Genomic DNA, 20684 nt, shown 5'->3' on the forward strand with positions numbered 1-20684 from the left:
ACAGCTTGGCAAGTGAAGCAGGCTCCTCTCGTATATGTTTGCCACCCTTGTGAGATCTCCTTGGTGCATGCATTTCTATAGGAGAGTCACTGTGTGTCTCTTCATCTCGGTTACATGATCAGATTCCATGTTTGCTAATGTGTGAGTTTTCTTGATGAGTATGAAGAGATTTATGGTGTTTTTAGTTTTCTGCCACCAAGGGTAAGAATGTATGAGGGACTGTGGAGGGAGAGGGTATGAGGGGTTTGGGAATATTATGACAAGTTTTTTGGGAAATAGGGGGTTTAGGGAATAGTATGTAAGCTTAGGGACAACAATTAGGGTTTGGGGATTTTGTAGTTAGGATTTGGGAAAATGGAAATTGGGGATAGGGGTGAATGATTTTAGGAATATAGGAATTAGGGAATGAGTGGATGAAACTGAAAAATAAATGGAGGAGTCAAAGAGTAAGGGAGTGATGAAATAGACTTGGTAGAAAAAACATAAATACAAACCCTAGGCAATTGTTTATGAGCAAAATTGCAAAGAGGTAGGCTTTGAGATTTTTACACACTAAACCACCATAAATTATAAGAAAAATTCTTTCACTAGCAAGGGAAGAACTCTAGACTTACTTGCACACCATAGGATTGAGCAATTTTGGAAATTCGAGGGAGTTTATGGTGAAATCGGGCTTGCAGCTCTATGCACCGCGCCACAAACCCAATGCGCTGTGCCCTTTATATGTGTCGCGCCAGTGTACTTTTTACACTGTGGAGGGTGGCCCAATGTGCCGCGCCTTCTCTATGTGCCACGCCTCTCACCCAATGCGCCGCACCCACAAACTTGCACAGTTTTGCTGCAATTTTGCTCCCTTTGTTCACATAGCCTTCTCTTGCTCAATCTTTCTTCTTTGAATGAAAAGGAGCTTTTTGAATCATGAAAAATGATTTATATACAAGAGGTTTTGATTTTTCATTCATAAAACCCACTTTTGTAATGTTTGCATTGTGACTTACTTTTTCAACTCCGTTTTTTGGGCAGTTTACTTTATTTGTGCATTTGATGAACTGAATGACTTTATTTTTTGTTTGCCTTGTAGGGGATGGAGCAGCTGAAGCTTGGCAAGGTGACTAGGGTTGCCACTGAAGTTTTTTACGTATGAGAGAACTGAAATTACACCAATTTATACAATAAAAACCTAAAATACTCTGTTAATACATTTCTGAGCAAGTGATTATGAAATTTATTGGTACTGGAACTTTGTTCAACCTCCTCATGCGCCTGCTGATCGTTATTGGACATTTTGAAGAGATTTTTTGATGAAACCCTAGACCTAATGAAACTGAAACCCTAGAAATGACTCTTGCAAATTTAAAGACAAAAAGTGACTGCAGATGATCTTGATGAATTCAGCCTCCTAGGCTTTGTTTTCACTTGAGAAGAGATGCCTTGTTGGTTGACCAAATGAGTCTCACAACTTCCCTTCTTATAGTATTCTCATAAGGGTAGATGTTGCCCCCAAAAGTGTCTTTTCAAGCCTAGGCTGACTTGAAGTTTCTAGACAAACCCCTACTAACTCAAAGAAAAATAATTTCTTCATTTGATTAAGACCTTTCATCATAGCCTTAGGTCACCCTTGCTCCTTTAAGGGTTCTCCACTTGCAACAATGAATAAATAATAATTTTTCCTCTTGATTTTTCACCCAGTCCCACACCTTGGGTGCAAAACCCCATTGCTTGGGTTCTTTGCCCACAAAACCCTTTTGTGGTCACACCTCTCACAAACCCAACTCCTAGGGTTGTGGAGTTCCTCCCAAGCCACACAAATCAACACTTCCTCTTAACAAGGGAGGTACTTCCATTGCATGGAAGTAACCATCATCGTCGCTGATGACATTAGCCCATCTGGCATCCATCACTGTAGCATACGCTGTAGAATGGACCACGCCATATCGATAGTGTCTCTACCTAATTTCATATGAACTTGAAGATCTCAAACTTCCGTAGGGTTGCTCCCTCTGAAGCTAGGCTCTCTCTGAGTCTACATAATCCCCAATAGTTGACACTACTTCCACTGCACACACTCTGATCCATTGGCCATTGAAAGTAGCTCTGGTACCATGTTGATTTTACACGGCACTGAAGAATTTGGTCTATGTCTAAATTCATGATCATAAATACACTCAAATGTCTCAAATCTTCTACTTTGCATAATGAAATAACAACCATTGGTGAATCAACTAGTGCACATGACTATTTTAAACTTTTTAAATTCATACTTGTTTTATTATAGACTATAATACAATAGTCTTAGGGCTTCATACTAGGGATAATGGCCCTTACATACATTCCTGATACAAGGACAAAAATAGGGCTTGGTGTCAACTACTATGACCACCAATCTACCCTGAACAAGATACACTTGACCTACTTATTGATGTGGCGCCCCACAACCCTTTTAATCCACATACCTTGAACACATATGGCTGGTCCTCTTGCCTCCCAGTCTCATGATCACTGCAACTGCATCTTCAACTGTCCAACCTATCACTATGAATGATCATATCTTCTTTTGTGTCACTAAAATTTGGCTCACTAATCTGCCCATTGTTGGCTACTTGAATTGTTTATTGATTAAACAGTTGAGTACCACATTAATTTGTCAACCCGGGAAAGTCCTTTTATTTCAAAGGTGACCTCGTACTGTATGTACTTAATTCTAAAAGCATCAAAAGTTGTAGTATACACAATTTTATCTTCTGTCAACTCCTTACTCTATGTTATAGTAGTTAAAATATATTGCAGAGATGGAATGAAAGCAGTTAACTAAGAATACAAATCTGCAAAGAAAAATAATGGCTGCTCTGTTAGCAGAGGATCAGGACCCTATCCTCAGGGTAAGGATGTTCAACACCTGCCCCTGTAACTAAATTGCCAATACACACTGCAGTTTCTAATCACCGGTGAAGTATTAACAAAACAGAGTATCAGCAAAAGGAAATTATCAGAGGTAGTGCTACAGAAACCAAACAGAGTATCAGCAAAAGAGATAATGCTACAAAATTCAAACACACTCACACACTAACAGAAAATAAATGGGTGAATCTTGTGAAGAAGGTGGGCCCTGTCCCTCTCACAAGATTCCCCAGAACACAGACGCTGGATTAGATGTTCAGAACAACTTTTTATTCATCTGCCAAAATGTCCAGTTACAATAAAGATTCAGACTTGCTTTTGTTTTTCAAAATTTCCCTTACAACTGGTTTCTCCCCCCCTTTCTAATGTGGATGTCTCCTCTTTAAAGAGGAGACATCTATTACAATAGACCGTCCTGGTTCATTCAGTTTAACCTTTCTGTCAAAAATAAGAAATCCATCCTTGTTATAGGATGCCGTTACAACAGTGTGACGGTGTATTCTTTCTTGGGTCTCTCACTGTTACACAGCTGGTAAACAAACTTCAACCGTCTTCTTGGAATCCTCATACTATCCTTTGCCGCTTCACCATTGTTGCTGACTTAGTAAACTCATGTTGTTCCTGGTGTTTCAGCAACTGTAACTGTGTTTTACCCTTTTTGGACAGTTGCTGATCGTGGTGTGTCAGCATGGAACTCTGCCGATCTTATGATAGTTGCTGTTTGTACTTTCCGGTATTCCAGTTGTTGCAAAATAACGTTTTTCCTGCTTTAGATAGTTGCTATTACTGGTGTTGCAGCAACTGCGTAGTTGCTGTTTCTGGTGTTGCAGCAACTACGAACTATAATTTCTGCAGACTTTAGACAGTTCAACGGTTACTTAGCAACTTGGTTAACTTCTCCAAAGATTAATTATAAAGATAACATGAATATTTAATGAATGATTAAACATATAGTAATGAGGAGAGTTTCTTCATACCTTGGACTGATTAGGTCATTATATAATCAAAAGATTTCAACTTATGGACTGAAGAGGGTAATATTATAGCAAAAATACAAGGTCAAAAGTGGTCAATTCGGAGTCCTAACATCCCCCCCAACTGAAAGGGTTGCATGTCCTCATGCAATGCTTACTCTGAATCTGAGTCGGAGTACTGGGATGAACAGTGTAAATTACTGATACAGTAGCTATGGAAGGTGTTATCAAACCTGTCTCTGAACCCACAGACAGTCTCTAGTTGCGTCCATGCTGCCACCTCTTCCTTTTTGGATGATCTAAACTGACCCTTGTATTGCTGACCAGATAACCATAAGAGGGGAAATTTAAATCTGTAGCCAATCCATTTCTCAGCACATTGTTCCATACATCTAACATAGTAAGGTACCCTTGAAATTGCTGCCTGTAGATTAGGGGGATTGTAGGGATGATACTCCTGTCTTTCCTTGGGACAGTTTTCCCAGAATAGGTTGTTGGCTTTAATAGCCAAAGGTGCCTTTGTTTTCACATAGTGTTGGCAATCTCGCAAGACCACTGCTTGTAGTTGCCTAATGTGATCAGTCATTTTAGGTTCACTTAACATTCTTTGGTGCTGTGCAATGAAAGTAGCTGCATTTTGGGGTTCAACCCTAATCCAAAGGAAGCAGTTCTGTTCATTGTGTTGTGCTGAGATGAAAGCATTTTGCCAAGTGAGTTGGTTGGCTAGAAAGGAAATGAAAGCTCTGAGTTGTATGTCGTCAACAAGAGGGAGTATATTCATTTTTCTGTCTTCAGACATAGTTTCGTTGTGGAGATAAAGCTCGCACAACAAATTCTGATCATTCTTGGGTGCTTCTGCAAAGGTTTCAATAAATTGTTCTGATGTAATCACCTGATGAGGTCTGCCATCTCTAACTGCCTTTATCTGTAAGACTGTTAGTCGTTCCCTCAAAAATGCTGGATGGTTGAAGGAAGGTTTTCTTGTAGCAAGTATTCTTTGAACCAAATCAAAGATTTGGGACAGTCTGGCTTTTAGTTCCTTAATTTCTTTGTACTGAGCTCTAGACTGCTCAAGTGATTCCCAATTCTTATATGCATAATTGAACCAGATTCCCTTTTGCTGTTGGAATGCTTTCCCTTGTGACAGCTCATATTCTTTCCACCATATTCCCTTTAATTTCTGAAAACTAGCGGTCTCTATGCATGCATCACTGACAGAGGGAGATTCAGTTTGTGTAAAGGCATCAACAAGAATTTTCTGTTCTGTGATAATTGGAGTAGGCCGGGGTGGTTCGATGTCTTCTTCTCCATTTTCTGCTGATTCCTGTGCAACAGCCAATGCTTCTTCTTCTTGATCCATAACAGTTAGGGTATGCCAGGGTGATTTTATGTCTTCTTCTCCATTTTCTGCTGATTCCTGTGTAACAGCCAATGCTTCTTCTTCTTGATCCATAACAGTTAGGGTATGCCGGGGTGATTTTATGTCTTCTTCTCCATTTCCTGTTGATTCCCGTGTAACAGCCAATGCTTCTTCTTCTTGATCCATAACAGTTAGGGTATGCCGGGGTGATTTTATGTCTTCTTCTCCATTTCCTGTTGATTCCTGTGTAACAGCCAATGCTTCTTCTTCTTGATCCATAACAGTTAGGGTATGCCGGGGTGATTTTATGTCTTCTTCTCCATTTCCTGTTGATTCCTGTGTAACAACCAATGCTTCTTCTTTTTCTTGTTCTGTAATTTTTGGGGAGCCTGCTGGTTCTTGTGTTACAGCAAGTTATTCTTCTTCCTTCTTTACACTTTTTGGAGATCCTGCTGGTTCTTGTGTTACAACAAGTTCTTCTTCTTCTTTCTTTACACTTTTTGGAGATCCTGCTGGTTCTTGTGTTACAGCAGGTTGCTCTGTTTCCACCTGCACTGTTTTTGGAGAGCCTGCTGGTTCTTGTGTTGCAGCAGGTTGCTCTGTTTCCCCCTGCACAGTTTTTGGAGAGCCTGCTGGTTCTTGTGTTGCAGCAGGTTCTTTCATTTCAACTACAATAGCAGAAGGTTCTGGAATGACTCTAGTCACTGGTACTGCAACTATCTTGTATCCTGCTTCAATGTAGAGCTCACCACACTCGACGCACATATACTCACTCTCTTTACTCCTCTCCGCTGCAGATGCTACCTGTGCTAAAATGTGCAGGTTGCTCTCATTTTGATAAGCTTCTTTGACCCTTATTATTTCCTCCTGATAATCCTGAATTTGGGATTTCAGAAATTCAATTTCTTCCTGCAGGGTAGATATGGTAGGCTGAGCTTGTGGAACTGCAGGTTCCAGTGGAGGCAGAGGTTGTGTTTCAGCATTCATTTGAACATTTATACCCCCAACAGGTGGTTCTTGTGTGTCACCTGGTGGGGTAGTGGCTGTTTCTTGTGTTGCAGTCACTTGGCCAATATTACCTTGGGTGTCGGCAGCTAGTTCTTGTGTGACAGCTGCCTCAAAAGATAATGTCACGAAACTGTGAACACTCTGCATCTCAGCCCCAGAGGGTGAGGAAGGGGAGTTTTCAGGGCTGGTGGGAGTACGGGTTCTTAACATGATGGGTGGAGAGCTAGGGAGAGTGGGGCTAGGGGATTTAGCTGTTACAGACGACCGAGTCCTTTTCTTGGGTAGAGAAGCAGGGAATTCAGATATTTTTCTTTTTCGGCTAGCTTTCTTTAAAATAGGGGTAGTGGCGGAAATAGCAGCTGCCTTGACCGAAGCCCTAGTTCTTCTTCTTTTCGGTGGGGTTTCATTTTTCTGCTGCTTCTTTCGTTTGAGAAGGGTAATAGGGATGTTATCATCAGAGTCGTCGGTAGAAATACCAAGTATGGGAGTGGATGGGTCGGTTTTATTGGGGGATGGGGTTGTTTGCATGGGTATTTCTACTGCTGATTGTACATTTTCAGCAACTTGTGGGGGAGTTTTTTCAATTTGCTGGGGAATTTCTTGGGGTATTTGCTCTGAAGTATCCTCTGTTTGCTGAGGAATTTCTTCATCCTGCTGAGGTATGTCCTCAACTTGATGAGGGATTTCCTCTTCCTGATGAGGAATTTCCTGCTCTGGTTGAGGGATTTCTTCCTCTTGGTGGGGATTAATGAGGGGAGGGGGGTTATTTAAGGCAAGGCCTTTATTTATCAATAATTGAGCTAGACGGTGGTGTTTCAGGGAATGGAGCGGATGCTTTGCGTTGACAGTATAACGTGACATATTTTTAAGACATCCCAATAGATAGTATGGCATATTTATCAACTGACCATGCCTCAAGTGATTCAATAAGACGAAATCGTGCTGGTAAATTACCTGGTACCGGCCTTCGCACGTCAGGTATTGCTTTACAAACTCAGCAACTTTCGGCCATGGTTGAGGCAGTGATTGAAGTGCTACGCCTCTGCCCTTGGGTTCCACCTGTTCGCCTGGTTGAAGAAAATCCTGTTGCGCATTGAGGATCAGATGCTTCCTACTGAACCAGCGCGTGCCATTAACTGGTAGCCCGGTAGCTTGGGCTATGACCTCCTCTGTGACTGGAATTTGTACTCCCTGAATGATGGAAAACCCCTCTGTTAAATTGCATGCAAACTCAAGGACTTGCTGTGCGTCGAAATCTGGAAGTCTCCTAAAATAATCTAGCCATCCTGCTTGCCGGAAGATTTGGTAGGCCTCGGGGTAGAGCTCAAGAAGTGCTGTTGTGCCAGGTTCGTATGTGATGAGATTTCCTCCCATAGCTGCTGTTTCAGTGAGAATTCTCAGTACAGAGCCGAGTTTCCGAGTTCAGTCCAGAGTAAACCATTGCAAATGGTAACATGACACGATGAGGTGACTTTTACATATTACCGGGAGATTTAAGGGCGGCGGCGGTTGGCGTGCTATATAATTATGACAGCGCTTTGGTAATCCCCCCCCAAAAGCTACGACTAAGTGATATGATTGGAAGTACGATTATTCGGTAGTCCTATCAACGTCTCCACATTAACTATTATTTAATATCCATGCATAATCATGCGTACCTTTATATTTTACCTTTTTAGTTGCTGCGTCGAAAAGTCTTGTCTTGTCTTTTGCTGGATTAATAATGATTAAAGCGGGTCTAAAAGTATGAGAATACCGGCGGTTTTTATTACTGACGGGAAGTAATAGTGGAGGATTGTAATCATCATAGTGTATGGCTGGTTCTTTTGGTAGGAAATGGTATATTTTATGCAAATAATAATTCATTTCTTGGGGACTGAAGTGGAGAAACTGGTGCTTTTTTAGTATAAATGAGAGAAATACTGAAAAAGGTATTACGGCATCGGAAAGTGGTGTTGCAGCAACGGGAGTTGGTGTTGCAGCAACAGGGAATGATGAAAGACTGATTTATGGTCCAAAAAACGTTCCCAAGTCCGCAAAGTGATTCTTTTGAAGTTTTTGTTCTCCGCCATTTTCCAAAACTAAGATCTGCAAAATAATGAATTGTAATATGGCAACCCTTGGTAGGGATTATTAGTTGAAAAAAAAAGAAAACAAATATCTAATCTTAAAAAAATACATAAATGAACAGAAATTTAAGTGCTTTGAGGGACAACAAGTTCCCCCAAGAAAGCATAGTGTATATCTGCCATGCAAGTGGCTTTAAAATCTTCTTTAGAAACAGGCCACTGATACAAACGGAGTCGATACCCATTCACTAGTAGTGGAGTTCTGCTATTATCAATCGTTAAAAGTCTGACTGTCCCATTTGGAAAAACAGCATCTACTTCATAAGGCCCTAACACCTTGTTCTTAACTTACCTTGGAAATTCTCAAAACGAGAGTCATAGAGTAGAGCCCAGTTACCTTTCTAGAACTGCTTTTGCTTGATGGTTTTGTCATGCCACCTACTTCTTTGTTGTTGTATCATGGTTGTTTGATGGATGGCATCCAGTCTCTTCTCGTCCAATTCTTGAAGTTGCTGCAACCTGGCTGTCTGTGCATCAGTCAAGTCAAGGTTAACAGCTAAAGCAGTTCTTAAAGTTTTGATCTCAAACTCTACAGGGAAAACAACATTTTTTCCAAAAACTAATTCATAAGGTGAAAAGCCCGTAGTATTCCTCCACGTAGTTCTATAGGCCCATAATGCCTCAGGCAACCTTTGAAACCAGTCCCTTCTATTCTCCTTTATTGTTTTTGTCAAGATGGCTTCTATGACTTTATTGGTGCTTTCTACCTGCCCATTTGCCTGGGGGTGATAAGGTGTAGCCATTTTGTGCTTAATATGATATTTCTGAAGTGTATCCTTGAAGCCATGAGAGTTAAAAGGAGGTCCTCCATCCGTGACTAGTTCTCTAGGCAATCCAAACCTAACAAAGATCTCTTCAAATAAAAATGTTAGTACTGATTCTTCATTAGCTTTAAGGAATGCCTTAGCTTCTACCCATTTAGTCATATAATTTGTGCACACTAATATGTACACTCTTTGATTGGATGGGGGATTAATGGGAGCTATAAAATCTAATGCCCATCTCTCAAAAGGTTCAAGAATTACCTGGGGTTTGAGTGGCATTTCATCCCTGTGATTAGGCTGGCCCATTCTTTGACAGCTATCACAGGCGTTCACATATTTCTTTGCATCTTTGAAGAGTGAGGGCCAATAATAACCCATTCTGAGTACCTTGTGTGCTGTTCTTTTATTTGCAAAATGCCCGCCACAAGGGTCATCGTGACAAGCTTTTAACACATCATAAATTTCATCTTCACCAATGCATCTTCGGATTTCTTGATCGAGTCCTGTGTGGAAAAGACACCCGCTTATCCAGCTGTACCTAGCACTTTGCTGAATGATCTTTCTTTTTTCCCTATGTGATAGGTGCGATGGTAATTTTCCTACAACTAAATAGTTGGCAATGTCTGCATACCAAGGTGAGTGAGCAGATACTGCAAATAAATATTCATCAGGAAAAGAATCATCTACTGGAATATTTTCATCAGTTTTTAATCGAGAAAGGAAATCAGCAACTACATTTTCTTTTCCTGGCCTATCTACAATTGTGATGTCAAATTCTTGTAATAATAATAACCATCTGGTAACTCGAGCATTTGTAACTGATTTATTCATTAGATATTTAATGGCCGAGTGATCAGTATGCACAAAAGTAATATAGCCAGTAATATAATGTCGAAACTTATTGATAGCATAAATGACTGCTAAGAATTCCTTCTCAGTGACTGTATAATTCAGTTCAGCTGGTGTCATATTCTTACTGATAAAATAAATAGCATAGGGAAGACTATTTTCTTCTTGGCCCAAGACAGCTCCAATTGCAGTATCTGAGGCATCAGAGGATATATGAAAGGGTAGTGTCCAATCAGGTCCTCTCAAAATGGGAGCTGTAGACAACTGATGTTTAAGTTCATTAAATGCTTTTTCACAATCATCAATCCACTTAAATTCAACATTTTTTGTTAATAACACAAATAGAGGAGAAGCTATTTCGGAAAAATTCTTGATAAATCTTCCATAGTATCCAACATGTCCTAAAAATCTTCTTACATCAGTTTGTGTTTTGGGGATAGGGAGGGTCTGAATTACCTGTATTTTGGCTGGATCGACTTGAGTTCCTAGGAATGAGATAAAGTGACCCAATACAATACCTTGATTCATCATCATATGACATTTTTCAGTGCTTAAGGCAAGGTGTGCTTCCATACATCGCTTAAGTACTTTTTCAAGGTTCTGCAGTGCATCCTCAAAAGTCACTCCATAAGGAATAAATTCATCCATAAATATTTCTAAGGAATCATTTAGCATATCAGAAAAAATCCCTATCACTGCTCTTTGAAATGTTGCTGGAGCATTACATAGCCCGAATGGAAGAACCCTGTAAGCAAAGGTCCCCCATGGGCTAGTAAACGTGGTCTTGTCCTAGTCTTGGGGTGCAATCTTAATCTGATTGTATCCACTAAATCCATCCAAAAATGAAAAGAATTTCTTACCTGCCAAATTATCTAATACTTGATCAATGAATGGTAAAGGGAAATGGTCTTTCTGGGTGGCTTTATTTAAGGCTCTGTAATCCACACATACTCTCCATTTTCCATTTTTCTTGGGTACAATTACAAGTGGGGAAACCCACTCACTGTCAGATATAGGATATATAAATCCTGCATTCAACAGTTTTTGAAGTTCTTCCTTCACAATTTCCCTTAAATTGGGATTCATCCGTCGCTGGGGTTGACAGACAGGGCGGGATCCTTCTTTAATATAAATGCGGTGGGTGCATAGCTCAGGAGAAATCCCCTTCATGTCTGTATAATCCCATGCAAATGCTTCTTTATTTTCCTGGAGTAACTTTATTAACTGTTGTTTTTCATTATCAGTTAAGTTAGGATTTATATTTAATGTTTTGCCAGGCTCAATTTCTATTGTTGTACTTTTGGAGGAGCTGCCTACTATTGTCTGAGATAAATTTTTAGTTTTCAGGTTCTGCTGAGATTCAGATTCCAAGATTGCAGTGAAGTGATTATACATTTCTGGGCTGACCGAAGAAGGTTCAGAAATGAAGCTACTGATTAATTCATCTTCGGTAGAATCTTTGAAAGTTAAAGCTTGTCTGATAGTCAGGATAGGTTGGGTTTCTTCATCCTCATAATCTACCCATACAGAATTGTCATTATTAATCATGGGTGTAGCATGAGGATAAAGGGTAAGCTGTTTGGTTTCCTGCCCATTAGAGATGGTCATTGATCCTGATCTACAGCTGATAAAAGCATCTGCTGTAGCTAGCCAAGGTCTTCCTAGAATCAGTGGATGACCCCCCAACTTTGTTTTAGTTTGTAACACCACAAAATCAGCTGGGTAATTCCAGGATTCTACAGAAATTATTAGGTCTTCAATGACTCCTTCAGGTTTAATTGTAGAGCGATCAGCCAGCTCTAGAATGGTTGGAGTTTCCCTAATAAAGTTTTTTAACTGCAGTAATTGTGCTGTTTCAAGCGTCATAATGTTTATTGCAGCACCCAAATCTACTAGAACTTTAGAGACAAAGGTTTTTCCAACCTGAACTATTACTGTAGGGTGACTAGGGTCACCATATTTCATAGGAGGATCTTTTTCTGTCATTAAAGCAGTCAGTTCTCCCATCACATGAACTGTGAGGGGGTCCTTAGCTTTTCTTCCAGGTTTTTTTATGCAGATATCTCTAACAGTCCTAGCATAAATGGGAACATCTCTTAGCGCTTGCAACAATGGAATTTTAACATATAAATTCCGCAGTTCGCCTAAAAGGTTAAAAGTAGGTTGCTCAAGCGTTTTGGTGAGAGCTAGACATTCAGGGAATGGTGGATCTGCTGTTTGAGCATTGTTGTTAGATGCTGATTCAACTGTTTCAGCATTATTGTTAGCTGGTTTTTCTTTTCCAACTTCTTCTTTATCAGAGTCAGTAATGTCATCAATGATGGGTTCAACAATTCTCCCTGAACGGAGATGGATATCGTTACATTGCATAGGGGAGACAGGCTGATTTTGAACATCAATTACTTGTAGAGCTTTATTATTATTTGGGTTGGGGTTAGGTTGCACAGGCAGCTGTGGTCTAATTGCTTGGTTATTCGGAGGAGCGTTGGATGGTAAGGAAAGAGATTGTTGATGCTGAGGAAATGGCATCTGCTGGGCTACCTAGTTCGGATTCCATTGATTAAAATACGATTTCTGGGGAGCCCAAGGATTCCACATGGTAGGATCAGGAAAAGGAAGACTTGGTTGCTGCATGGGTAGAAAATTCATCGTATTAAAGGGTGGGTACTGCATTTGGTTCATGGGTGGGTAATTCGTTTGAAAAGGAGAATGATTATTCCAACGACTAAATGCTGTGTTAGAATTCATACCTTGTCTTTGTGGCCATTGCCTCCTCTGAGTCATCAGATACACTGCTTCAGCCTCTTCTTCAGTTGACTGCAGTGCTGCTTTTATTCCCGACAGAGAGAGGCATTGCTGGGTCTCATGGTCCTTTTCACAGATTGTGCAGACTGGTACCTTATCTAGTGGGCATTCCCTGAGTGGGTGTTTTTCTCTGCATTTAGAACAGAAAATAGCTAGGGCAGCTTCTGCTTCTACCTGTTTCTTTTTTACCTGCAGAGCATCAATTTGTGAAGCAAAAGAGCTTAAAATTTCAGTTTTAAATTCTTCCAACAAATTACCTATTTCAGCCCTTGTTGCTCCTCCACTTGCTGACTTCTGGACTCTTGAATATACGCTGTCCCTGCTTTTTGGTCTGCTTACTGCTCCTCTTGAACATCTCATACAGAGGTTGATAATTTCATCAAATGGTTCCTTGGAAATATCCCCTTTTCCAAGCATGTTTAACATGTCCAAGCAGTCATCTCGTACCCCTTTCAACAGTATTGTTTTCAGAATATCTTTACTCATGGTAGGGTGGTCAGACCGCTGCAGATTATACTGCAGTCTTTCCACGAAGTCCTCCAGATTCTCGTCCTCCTTCTGAACCATTTTAAACAACTCTTCCTTCCTCTCTCTTGTTCGGCAGTAATCCTGATATTTGGCCAGAAAACTTTCTTTCATCTGATCCCAGGTAGTGATTGCCTGAGCTCCTAAGCTCATAAACCACCTTAACGCATTCACTTTCAGTGTTGCTGGAAACAGTTTTAGTTTCTGATTAGGGCTCACATAATCATAACTCCTACATAGTATATCAAATTCAAAGAGGAATTCATCCGGGTCTTCAGAGGATAACCCATGAAAGTTGGGTAATGCTGAAAGTGGAATGTTCTTCATAGGGGTTGCCCCTCTCGGGAGCTCCCCAATAGGGAACTCCAGGGTAGAGAGTGAGTTTCCCCCCCTTCCTTCTGCTCTGTTATCCTCCATTGGTCTTTTTCCTGAATCGCTTGCTCTATCTTCAGTATCTTCTGTCTCTTCAGGTTCTTCTATCGGTTCCTCAGTGTGCTCTGGTACTTCCAGCTTCCTTTCAGGTCCTAGTACTTCCTTCGTCTGTCAATCTATTTGTGAGGAATACTGGATCTGAGGTCTCCGGGAACTCATCCTCTGTGATGTCTCAGCCTTTTAAATAATTTCATCAATGAAGGTCTTTCTTCCTCCCCCGCCTTTGCCGCCCGTAAAATTAGGTTTCCTGCGTCCTCTCATTCATCTGTTATTCTTAAAAAGAAATCATTAATGCTTTTAAAATCTCTAGTCGCCTTCCCCGGCAACGGCGCCAAAATGTTGGCTACTTGAATTGTTTAATGATTAAACAGTCGAGTACCACATTAATTTGTCAACCCGGGAAAGTCCTTTTATTTCAAAGGTGACCTCGTACTGTATGTACTTAATTCTAAAAGCATCAAAAGCTGTAGTATACACAATTTTATCTTCTGTCAACTCCTTACTCTATGTTATAGTAGTTAAAATATATTGCAGAGATGGAATGAAAGCAGTTAACTAAGAATACAAATTTGCAAAGAAAAATAATGGCTGCTCTGTTAGCAGAGGATCAGGACCCTATCCTCAGGGTAAGGATGTTCAGCACTTGCCCCTGTAACTAAATTGCCAATACACACTGCAGTTTCTAATCACCGGTGAAGTATTAACAAAATAGAGTATCAGCAAAAGGAAATTATCAGAGGTAGTGCTACCGAAACCAAACAGAGTATCAACAAAAGAAATAATGCTACATAATTCAAACACACTCACACACTAACAGAAAATAAATGGGTGAATCTTGTGAAGAAGGTGGGCCCTATCCCTCTCACAAGATTCCTCAGAACACAGACGCTGGATTAGATGTTCAGAACAACTTTTTATTCATCTGCCAAAATGTCCAGTTACAATAAAGATTCAGACTTGCTTTTGTTTTTCAAAATTTCCCTTACAACTGGTTTCTCCCCCCCTTTCTAATGTAGATGTCTCCTCTTTATAGAGGAGACATCTATTACAATAGACCGTCCTGGTTCATTCAATTTAACCTTTTTGTCAAAAATAAGAAATCCATCCTTGTTACAGGATGCCGTTACAACAGTGTGACGGTGTATTCTTTCTTGGGTCTCTCACTGTTACACATCTGGTAAACAAACTTCAACCGTCTTCTTGGAATCCTCGTACTATCCTTTGTCGCTTCACCATTGTTGTTGATTTAGTAAACTCATGCTGTTCCTGGTGTTTCAGCAACTGTAACTGTGTTTTACCCTTTTTGGACAGTTGCTGATCGTGGTGTGTCAGCATGGAACTCTGCCGATCTTCTGATAGTTGCTGTTTGTCCTTTCCGGTATTCCAGTTGTTGCAAAATAACGTTTTTCCTGCTTTAGATAGTTGCTGTTGCTGGTGTTGCAGCAACTGCGTAGTTGCTGTTTCTGGTGTTGCAGCAACTACGAACTATAATTTCTGCAGACTTTAGACAGTTCAACGGTTACTTAGCAACTTGGTTAACTTCTCCAAAGATTAATTATAAAGATAACATGAATATGTAATGAATGATTAAACATATAGTAATGAGGAGAGTTGCTTCATACCTCTGACTGATTAGGTCATTATATAATCAAAAGCTTTCAACTTATGGACTGAAGAGGGTAATATTATAGCAAAAATACAAGGTCAAAAGTGGTCAATTCGGAGTCCTAACACCCACTAGAAGCCCTCTTGCTCCATTAAGAAGTCTACTCATTGGCTCTTCTGGAACTGGCCTCTTATCAACCATATGGCTTCTTTCATCAACTGAACTAGGGATCCCATCAATCTGCCTCCTAAAAGTCCATTGGTTCCTTTCATGAACACTTTACTTGAGGTCTTCAAGCTGCCCACTAGCTGCTCTTTCATCCTTCATAGATACCAACACCTAGCACTTGACAACCTACCCTCTTATCACTGCAATTCCATTTGCATTTTCTGATCTAGGGCGCAACATTAATCAACTCTCTTGATTTCTATTTTGGCTTCTCCAAATATCAGTCCTTAGGGCTTCCAAAACTACCCACTTATAGTCCTTTCTTGACTGATCTAGGGAATCCATGACTCTGTTGTTCATTACCCATGAACAAATCTCCAAAATTCTGCACTAATCTGCCTTCTCTAGCATTCCTTCCTCCATGCCAACAACTTCCCTCACTTTTTTCCAGTCACTCATACTTTTGTGCACAATGTAGAATACTCACAACCCTCTTTAGGTTCTGTTGACACCTAGAAACCCCTGTACAATAATAATTTAAGGGCACAACAATAACAACATGGGGGGTGCATGGGCACAAAAATAACATTAGGGAGCTACACTAACAATAACAATAAGGGGGATACACTAGTATTATAGGGACATAACATGCCCTTCTCCTTCAAAAAATTATTTTCCTCAATGCTTGAGTAGTTCTGGATGCTTCTATATAAAATTCTCATCTTCCCATGTGGAATCTTCAATGGGTAAGTTCTTCCACTTAATGGTTAGGTATATCACAATCCAAACAATTTTCCTCATTACTGCTCAAACAAGCCATGTCAGGAGAAATAAATAGGAAACAATTGGGGTATGCCCACAATCCACATGGATCCATATGTTTATCGAGCAAGTTCGCTTTAACATATTGATGTCACTTTTAGAGATGGTGTACCAATTACCCTTTATGGAATAGAGATTAAAAATTTAACCACCCACAGGTTTTTTATTGTTTTATTTGAATGGGAAAGGAGCAAAATGTCACGCATGAAAAATAGTTTGTAGGTCTCTTTGCCGTGAAGGCAAAATGTGTGAATGAAAAATAGTAGTAGAAAGCACAAGTGTAGGTGATATATGGTTGCTTCTAACAGTGCAAAGGCCAAGAGTAGAGGTGATATATGCATTGTTTTCACCTACATATTCTCCTCCATCCACTCTTATTGAATTTCCTTTGTACCTTTTCATAAAATTACTAGTTTTAATAATTCAAAAGATTAGAAAACACTTTGTGATTCGAAACACGTTGACTCAAGAATATGTAATGTGATTTATTGAAAGAGTTATCTTGAAAAATTGCTATGAATCACGTAAGTTTGCATTCTCAACAAAAACTAAGTATTATAACAAAAAAATTTAAATTAAATCTCACTGGGAAGATTTTTTTTTTATAATCCATTAGGAGGGAAAGGCATCTCTTTATCTTTCCTTTTTAATGAACTATCTCACTTTTTGAAACCTTCACATCTTTGCTCTAATTCATAATTCATGGAGGTCGACATTTTTCCCTCCTATTACCCACTTTCAAACCCTTTGTTTATGTAGGTATAGTTATGCTCTACCCCACTTTTATAAGGTAAACTCCAAGTCATGCATTTCTTTTTATCTAAACTAAGTGATTGAAAATCGTCTCTCTATATTCACCATACTCAATCAGTCTAGCGTTCGATGGTAGAGGAGCCTAGCAGCACAGGTGTGCCTTCTCTGTGTCCTAAATAGCAAATATGAACAAAGATGATGCATGTGTTGGGGTTCCGAACACCCACAATGGTAGGTAAGAAGAAGGAATCTCATCTCTCTCTTCAACTAGTCAAAGGGCCCATCAACATCATTTCTGTTTGTGGCCAAGGGAAAATTTATTAGGAGGTCAAGATCATTTGGATTGGAGGTAGAAACTATTCAAAATTACCAGAATTATCTCGAGGACAAACTCAATTACTAGAAAGCCAAGCCCATCAAGTATTGTGACCATATTTCTAAAGAGGCTGAATCTATTCGAAGGTGGATTTATTATCAGAGGGGTCGAATTATTTAGTCAGGGCAAGATCATCGTTTTTTGAGGCTATCTCCTTAAGCAAAGAGTTGCAAAAGTTGTTGAAGGTTCCAGTGTTTTGGAATACCAAGATCAACTTCTTCTAAAGGCCAAATTGTTTCATTGTTGCGAGATCTATAAGCCAGGTTCAATAATGCACTATAAATCTTCCAATCAAGCTAATATGAATCATCATTTTGTCGCTTTTATATCTCTGTTTCATGTGTTCATTACTTTGTCTTCCTAGCATTTGACGAAATGTTTGTCTTTGAAATGTCTGAAGAAATGCATTAAGAGAGATTTAAATTTTGTGAATTAAAACCAACATAATTTAGCTTGGGAACATTACATGACAGTATCTCCATTTATCCTTTGGAATTGCTTCATGCACTCATCATCCCATTTAAGATCTTAGTCCTTCAAAAAATTTGATATGGATTTGGCAATCTCTACAAAATTTAGTATGTAGCTCTTGATGAAATTTATTTTATCGAATGAAGATTTCCATAATTTCTTCCTTCTAGGTAATGGGATTTGTTGAATTGCTTATATGATGGTTGGATAGATTTTGATGCCTTCCTTTGACACTATGTTCCTAGGGAGATTTTTTTCATAAAATATGACAACTGACTTCTTTGGATTTAAGGATATCCCATACTTTCGACTTCTAAAGAAAACTTCTTAAAGGAAATCTATTTAAGAAGATAAACATGGGCACTTTTTTTGGACATAGATTACCTTAGGGATCCCTCCATTGTATTGGAGAAGAGGTAACCTGATGTGAGGGAAGGTACTGCTGACATGACAATGGTATTCGTTATAAGTTTCCCTCGAGGTTTCACATTTATAGTTAGGGCTTTTTATCATAAGTGAGAAATTGGGTGGTATCAGTTTGGCAGTATTGCCAAGGATGCCCATTGCCTCATGTATTGAATTTTTACATTCATATATTGATGATCCTACTGTTAAAATTTATAAAAGTCCATCTGGTGACTCTGCATAAGGAGGTTGTGTTGAAGAGATATTCTACAGTAACATGCTCATAGGGAATTTTTCACTAGATTGCAAAACTGGAAAGCTATTATAGAAGAAAGGTATACAAACTAGCACGCTAGTCACAAAAGTCATGTAGCTCAAGTATTTAGTTTGTTGATGATATAAGTTCCTTATTTTTAATAGATATGGCCACACCATGGTTAGATGACATCTACAAACCACTTGAATTCTCTCAAATTAATGAAGCTCCACATGAAATTCTAGAAAATGTCATTGATAACATTCCTACATTCCAAGAAAATAATGTTCTTTTTGCCTTGGATCATTGGCCAAAATTAGGAGTGTGATATTTAAAATGGGAGGAGCGAGACACTTAGATGTCACCACAAAGTTGTTTACATTGTCTCCTATGGATGGTGTTGTGGAATGGTGGAAAGGAATTCTTGATAATTAATTCAATGCATGGCCCCCTTCAAAATGATTTCCTTGAGAAATGGGGAGAACGAAAAGATAATAGATACTTATTGGTTGCTCTTAGTAGTTCTAAAGGAAATCAGACTAAAACTATAGAAGAGTTTAATAAGTGGTTTGACCAGATTGTGTAAAAATCACCATGCAAATATTAAAAGTCTAGAGGCAACCATACTTATATATTACCTTGATTCAATTGATGGAGAGCTTGGTTTCCAGATCAAAGAAAATGATCCCCAGAACCTTAAGGCAATCCAAATTTGTTGAGTTTAGGAATAGCTGCATTATCCTCCTTTGCTAGATGATGATGACCAATGAATTAAATTAACCAGTCCATGATATCCAGGCATCCATATTCATAAGTCTGTCTTTCATAAGATCTTGGCTTAATGCATCAAGGATCTCAATAACATAATCAGGATGTCAAGATCAAGGTCCTCACAGTTCCATCTGCTTATCGTGCTTGTCAAGACATAGGATTTGATATGTTTTCATGCTGATAAGGGCTGTTAGATTCAATTGATGGAGAGCTTGGTTTCCAGATCAAAGAAAATGATCCCCATAACCTTAAGGCAATCCAAATTTATTGAGTTTAGGAATAACTGCATTATCCTCCTTTGCTAGATGATGATGACCAATGAATTAAATTACCCAGTCCATGATATCCAGGCATCCATATTCATAAGTTTGTCTTTCATAAGATCTTGGCTTAATGCATCAAGGAGCTCAATAACATAATCAGGATGTCAAGATCAGGGTCCTCACAGTTCCATCTGCTTATCATGCTTGTCAAGACATAGGATTTGATATGTTTTCATGCTGATAAGGGCTATTATAAGGAATATCTCCAAAAGTGCCATTCCCTTTTTCTCCTAGCTGCCAGACTTCCAAGGATACTCAAGGGTACCAATATAAAGGTGTTGCATAAACTTCCATTGCTCCAGCTGCTAGATAAAGATGTAAATTTTTTCTTCCATACACCATCATTTCTCCTTCGATTATTGCTACAATTCACTACATCAAATACCACCATCATTGCTTTAAATGACTATTGTCGTTGCTCCTCCATTCCTCCTGCACTTCTCTGTTTAAAAACATTTTTCTGATCGCTTAACTGATCAAGTTCTTGTAGACATTAAAGTCAAAGATACTATCTTATTGATTATTGTCATGAACACTCCAAGTGGAGCCTCTAGCATCTCTAAACTTAAAGGCTTTGGTCTAGAATCATATATTAATCAAAAGCATCTGAAACAACTTGCCTACTATACTCTATTTTGTATGCGTTAATGATAATTACACCTCAAGTGTAATGATCCTTTTTGTACTTCACGCGTCTTGCTATCAATAGTACATCACAAGGATTAGATTGGTTGATGCTTTTAGGATCCCTTCAGGTTGATGGCCTTGATCTACAAACCACTCATTCAATACCATGCCAACAAACTCTAGAAGATCTCTGTGCTAGCGAAACAGTGTGATCTTTAGAACTTCCTTACCGTAGGTATTCTTCAGTTAGGCCCACAGGTGGACTATCATGAAAAATTTAGGATTACTATCATACAAATGGTTACTATCACAATGGTGATATGTCAAATTGATAGCCTTAAGGAATTTCTATAGGGAAATGA

Source organism: Pinus tabuliformis, chromosome 9 (assembly GCF_031772625.1).
Source record: "Pinus tabuliformis cultivar Carrire ecotype Pingquan chromosome 9, CPIR1, whole genome shotgun sequence".
In the NCBI taxonomy this organism is placed as follows: Eukaryota; Viridiplantae; Streptophyta; class Pinopsida; order Pinales; family Pinaceae; genus Pinus; species Pinus tabuliformis.